The sequence below is a fragment of the Scyliorhinus canicula genome, chromosome 6 (genome assembly GCF_902713615.1).
Source record: "Scyliorhinus canicula chromosome 6, sScyCan1.1, whole genome shotgun sequence".
NCBI classification, from domain to species: domain Eukaryota; kingdom Metazoa; phylum Chordata; class Chondrichthyes; order Carcharhiniformes; family Scyliorhinidae; genus Scyliorhinus; species Scyliorhinus canicula.
In genome coordinates, this window is record NC_052151.1 from 131,606,017 (window position 1) to 131,612,408 (window position 6,392).

Consider the following 6,392-nt stretch of genomic DNA (forward strand, 5'->3'; position numbering starts at 1 on the left):
GGACTGTGGGAGGAAACCAAGTATCTGGAGCAAACCCAAGCAGACACGGGGAGAAAGTGGAAACTTCACATAGACAATCACACAAGGCCAGAATTGAACCCGGGTCCATGGATCTGTGAGGCAGCAGTGCCACCTTGCCATCCATGGCCTACTCCTGCTTCTATTTGTACCTTGGTATGGAACGAAAAGAAAAAGAAAATCGCTTATTGTCACAAGTAGGCACAATGAAGTTACTGTGAAAAGCCCCTAGTCGTCACATTCCGGCGCCTGTTCGGGGAGGCTGGTACGGGAATTGAACCCACGCTCTTGGCCTGCATTGGTGTGCTTTAAAAGCCAGCTATTTAGCCCTGTGCTAAACCAGCCCCTGCCACCAATCGACAGCACTGTATGGGAGCAGCTCATGCAACTCCAGCTTCCACCACTGCTGAAAGCCAAGAGCCAGGCCACACAACTGCCATGTGCACCAGCCATTAACACAAGAAGAAATGCCAGCAGCAGCACCAGTTGTTTCTCCTCAGGTACGTTCCCCAACAGGAAGAGGATCAAGTCTCTCAACAAATCTGAGCACCAGCACCTCAGGAAAAACTTATGCAATGATCAACTATAGAAATGATTACGTCAGCTGCTGCCTATATCTTCAGTCTCATTGAACAAAACCTTTTTCCCAGTGGGGCAAATGGGCACAGATTGCAGATAACCAACAAAGTATCACTGGAGAGCAATGCCAGGTGCACTCCAATCCCAAACATCTCTTCCCCTCATCAAGTTGTGAACTACCTGCTCCTTACGGCAGAGAAAGCTGAGAATTGTGAGTGCTGGTAATGCTTTGTGTGGAGAGGAGCCTTGGAGATTTTCCGTCTCGAGTGACACACACACAAGGCAGACTAAGCCGGTAACAGCCTCCCCGAACAGGCGCCGGAATGTGGCGACTAGGGGCTTTTCACACTAACTTCATTTGAAGCCTACTTGTGACAATAAGCGATTTTCATTTCATTTCATGCCTGCTTTCAAAAGCTAAATTATCCTGGAACAGATCACGAGCCCGGCACCAGAAGCTGTAGATTGGTCACAAGCAGTTATAGCTTCAGGGACGCCAATCCACATCAAGCTGACCAGGAGACACTCCAATTCTTACCATCTGCCACAGGCCTTTTAGAAGGATTTACAGGTTGTTAATCAACGTGTTTGGCCACATTATGAACAGTCAAATCCGAGAGTGAGACTTGAACCTGGAGCTTCTGGGTCAGAGGCAGGGACACTACCCATTGCACCACAAGACTTCCCACTTCAAGAGGAGTGAAATGCATTATTCGTGGAGGGTTTCTGTGAAGCATGGTTGGGAAAGGGCAATGTGATTAAGTTGAGTCTAAGTGTTGGCTGCTCAGGTAGGGATTTGAGGGGCCTGGGGAGAGGGGATGAATAGCGTTGCAAGGTGTGTTGACCTGAGAAGTGTTGTGGTGGAGAATGCTGGAAAGTTAGAGTGTGGGTGCTTAGCGCCTCAAAATGTTATGCCAGTCACCTGTCATGCTACCTGAGTTCCCATGCGCTTGGGGCCCTGCGTTTAGGCTGGAGGGGCAACACTTCTGCTGTTGACTGCTTAGGCACTTCGAAATCTACTTTTCCTTTATTTTCTTCACTTATTTAATAATGGTGCTGACTTGTGCTGAAATACAGTTTGACATGCAACAGAGCCATCAGGTATTGACTGATGCACGATCAATCACTACTGAAGCGAGATTGTAGTCCAATTGAAGGCTTTAATGAACAAGTAGTTACCCCAGCAGCTCCGGTACAGAATGACTGCTGTGGGTGAAACACAGACTCTTATGCTCCACCTGCAGGCAGGTTCTACCACTCATACTACAGTATAAGGTACATCCCACCTAGGTACCGCGATACCCCTAATATAGCCTACCACATTGAGAAATAGTATTTTCATGGAAATTCCCCCAATCATCTGCCATAACATTAGTGCAAGGTGCTTGAAAACCCAGGAGAATCGCATCAACAATGTTTTGGTTGATTTTCAAGAGTTTTAACAAGTTTTCCACAAAATGACGGTGGATAATTGGGAAGATCCCTGTAAAAGTTCAGCCCGTCATGAAGCTACTTTTTGTTTATTCATTTACGGGATGTGGGTGTTGCTGGTTAGGCCAGCATTTATTGCCCTTCCCTAGTTGCCCTTCAGAAGATGGTTATGAGTTGCCTTCTTAAACCCCTGCAGTCCTTGAGGTGCAGGTACACCCACTGTGCTGTTAGGGAGGGAGTTCCAGGATGTTGCCCCAATGATAGTGAAGAACGGCGATAAGTTAAAGTGGTGAGTGACTTGAAGGGGAACCTCCAGGTGGTGGGGTTCCCAGGTATCTGCTGCTCTTGTGCTCATAGATGGTAGTGTTCCTGGGTTTGGAAGGTGGACTGCGGAGAGCATCACAACCAAGTCTGATCCTGTCTGTAGATCACTTTCATGTACGTGTTTACTAAAGATTTAGTAAAGGTAAAATAAGATAAAGTCACCATAGTTCTAGATGACCATAGGCTGCTTTCCCCTTTGAGGGGGTGAGCTAACTGATGGTGATTTAACCCGAGGATCACCACACCTCAGGCAAGGGGCAATGTTGAGAAGGTGGGCCTACATAAATAACCAGTTCACTGTATAGCACTCACCAGAGAAAATGCTGCGCAATTATTCCATTCCAACGCTGGACAACACTGACACTCACTGTAATGATCACACATAAATAAAACCAAAATTGCTGGAAAAATTCAGCAGGTCAGGCAACATCTGTGGAGAGAGAAGCAGAGTTAGCATTCCAAGTCAATGGTCTTTCATTAGAAATGATGTCACTATGGTTTTTGCATGATGAGCAAACTTAACAGACCATCAATAAAACTGAGGAACTTCCTATTTGGACATTTAACAGTTCACCACTGATCCATTGGGTAATTTCCTCTGACATTTCCAGAAGACATGTAAGAGATCATAAACTGGTTAAATCAAACCTCACTTTCTGCTTATTTAAAATTGACTTTGCTGGACCAAAAACATGGCTGCTACAGGTCACATAATTTGAAAGTCCCTCAACGAGCACCAGCTGATGAAGGGCCACTCTACGCAAACCGAAAGGGGTTCCACTCGTTGAACGTGCAGCTGACTTGTGATCATCTGCTACCCATCATACGTGTCTGCGCGCGATACTCTGACAGTGTGCACAATGCCTTCATCCTGGCACACTCGATGATTCCTGATATGTACAAGACGCCCCCCCGCCCCGGGCAGGGAATGGTGCTATGTCTTTTCGTCCGACGTCATTTCGTCCAACGACACTTCGTCCACGTCTTTTTGTCCAACGTCTTTTTGTCCGCCCGTCTTTTGGTCCAACGTCACTTCGTCCAATTATCCAATTACAAATAGTTTAATTTAGTTTTTCAATGTTACTGCTCAAGGATCCTCTCCACCTTTTTCGCCTCTTGAAGTTGAGTTCTGCATTTGTGCTGCTTGATCTCCAGACATTATTAAGATAAGCTGCAGGATATTCACCCATGTATGCTCCAGCGTGATGAGAGCCATTGTATCTGATGGAATATTTGATCATTTCAGACCTGTAATGTCAGAAGCCACTGCCAACCCTAATCACTCGACGAAAATCGAGTTTAAATCTGCTTCTTTCAGAACTGCACTCATTGTCTAAATCCAAATAGACTCCCACTTATATCTGTGTCTGTCGGAATTGTAGAATATCAAATCATCTTGTCCTCTCCCCATGATTCTCTCTCGGGTACAGTTCTGGAAATGTAACTTTTAGGGTATTTCGGGAATTTACCATTTACATCAATTTTAAGTAATTTCGGGAATTTTAAGTAATTAGTAAACTTTTAGATTTTTTAACTGCATTTTTAGATTTTTTAACTTTTTAACTGCATTTTTCAACTTGCATTTTACTTGCATTTTATCAATGACTTGCATTTTAGCAAGTAAATTAACGGAGTTAATTTGTAATTGGATAATTGGACGAAGTGACGTTGGACCAAAAGACGGGCGGACAAAAAGACGTTGGACCAAAAGACGTGGACGAAGTGTCGTTGGACGAAGTGACGTCGGACGAAAAGACGCGACACGGCAGGGAATAGCTCCTGGGCGACAGGAGTTATCCACTACAGTCTTGGCTGATGACACATCTCCGGAGACCACAGACTGATCCACTCTGTGATACATACCTGCCACATTACGGCGTGCGGGCCCTGGGTTGGTAGTGCCAGCGGGTTTGGTCCATGGGATGGAGGATGGTAGCAACCCGCTCTGAGATGAGCTCTGATGTTCCACATCGTATGACAACTTCTGGCTCCTGCCATGGTAGCACTTTCCACCACCCACCTGGGTGTTCCCTGCATGCAATCTGGTCATTCCATCACACAGTCCCACCGGATCCCTGGGGTGACAGTGATGGAGACAGTTGGGGGGGGAGGTGGGGCGCCCGGGCAACCCACGACGTCCGGGTGAGGTGCCCAGGCCGCCCATAATGTCCGTCCATCTCCCCCCCCCAGTGTTCGCCCATTTGCCCCCTTCCCATTTCTGGCCAGCCCAGACCAGCCAATCCCTCACACCCATCTGACAGGGCACCGAGGCAGGTTGTAACAGTGCTAACAGGTGTTCATTGTGAACACATATTTACATATTTGTGCCCTAGCCCATATAACTAAACTGTGTCTACCTTTCTGGCCTTACGGGCCCTAATGCGACATCCTGGTGGATCCCCAGACAGTACAGTAGGAGTGGAGGTGGCCAGTTGTTATTCCCGCCCTGCAACCTGGGTCCCAGTTGGCAGGCGTCTTCTGGGGTGACCGGGCCTGGATTCTCAGGTGTACCAGGTGGAGTGGTGCGACACTTAGAACATAGAACATACAGTACAGAAGAAGGCCATTTGGCCCATCGAGTCTGCACCGGCCCACTTAAGCCCTTCACTTCCACCCTATCCCCGTAACCCAATAACCCCTCCTAACCTTTTTGGACACTAAGGGCAATTTAGCATGGCCAATCCACCTAACCTGCACGTCTTTGGACTGTGGGAGGAAACAGGAGCAATTGGAGGAAACCCACGCAGACATGGGGAGACTGTTCAGACTCCGCACAGTGACCCAGCGAGGAATCGAACCTGGGTCCCTGGCGCTGTGAAGCCACAGTGCGATCCATTTGTGCTACCGTGCTGCCCCCCCACCAAATGTACCCGGGGGGGGGGGGGGGAGGGGGGGGGGGGGGTAGTTCGAGGTGCTGCACTGTTCCAGCAACTCCACTGCAGGAGTCACTGGCACGGGCCCCATCACCTCCTCCTCCCTCGGGGTGCCTGATGGCCCCCGGGCTACTCCTGGGGACGATGAAGCAAACAGAGCTAACTTCTGAGGCTCTCCCGCTGACAGTCCTGGAGGCCCGCTCTGGTCTCGACCAGAGTCTGCATGCTTGCAGCCATGGAGCACAGGGAGTGGACGGTTTCCGTCTGGGACTGCGCCACATCACCCATTGACTGTGCCAACACCTTCTGGGTGATGCACTATCAATTACCACAAAGACAAGAGTAGTGGAATAATCGAGGCTTTATTGAGCAAAGAAGTTGCGCCTCCTGGTAGCTGGAACCGGAAAGGCTGTCGCACCAGCGAGCACACACATTTATACGCTGCCTACTGGGCAGAGCTAGCAGGCAGGGATTTACCCATGTACCTCTACTATACGGGCCTTACCATAATACATGTAATACTACTAGTGGTGACTTCCACACTGGGTTTGTATCACATAGTATTGACTGCGATATCTCTCTCTGGGACTGGGCCACATCCCTCTGTGTCTGCGCAACATCACCCATTGACTGTGCCATCACCTTCTGTGTCAGTGACACATCAGCCATTGACTGTGACAACACCTTCTGGGTGTGTGGCCCATCAGCCATTGACTGCGCCATCTCTGTCTGGGACTGGGCCATCTCCCTCTGTGCCTGCGCCTCATCAGCTAGCGCCTGGGCAATGCTGCCGACGCTCTCAGCCATGGCCCACTATGGCTAGTCGCCTGTGAGCCGGCAACCCTGTCCTGGGCTTCATCCAGCGCCTGCGCAGAATGCCCCAGGCCTTGGACATGCTGATCCATGGACCAAATCATCGCTCCCAATGCCTCCACTGTAGATGCTACCCTTGCGGTGTGACCTGGTGGCATGCATGGTCAGCACCAACTCTTGCTCCTGCACGCGATTGGGCTCCTGCAACTGCACCTGCAGGGACAGGATGCTTGTCAACAACCCCTCATGTAGTCCCTGGCTCTGCGACTGCATCTCCACAATTGATGGGAATGTCTGTTCCAGAAGCCTGAAACCCATCTGGACGGCAGATAGTCCCTGGGGTCGGCCTGCCCT

At 49.4% G+C, this 6,392-nt stretch overlaps 1 long non-coding RNA gene across 1 annotated transcript in view; it reads right to left on the reverse strand.

Annotated features, from left to right (window-relative positions):
• The window catches only part of LOC119967498, a 78,053-nt gene extending 75,268 nt beyond the window's left edge, over positions 1-2,785 (reverse strand). Inside the window, exon 1 of the long non-coding RNA XR_005461001.1 lies at positions 2,665-2,785. This is a non-coding gene — a long non-coding RNA (uncharacterized LOC119967498). The remainder of the gene's footprint in view (positions 1-2,664) is intronic.
• Between the last annotated feature and the right edge of the window lie 3,607 nt (positions 2,786-6,392).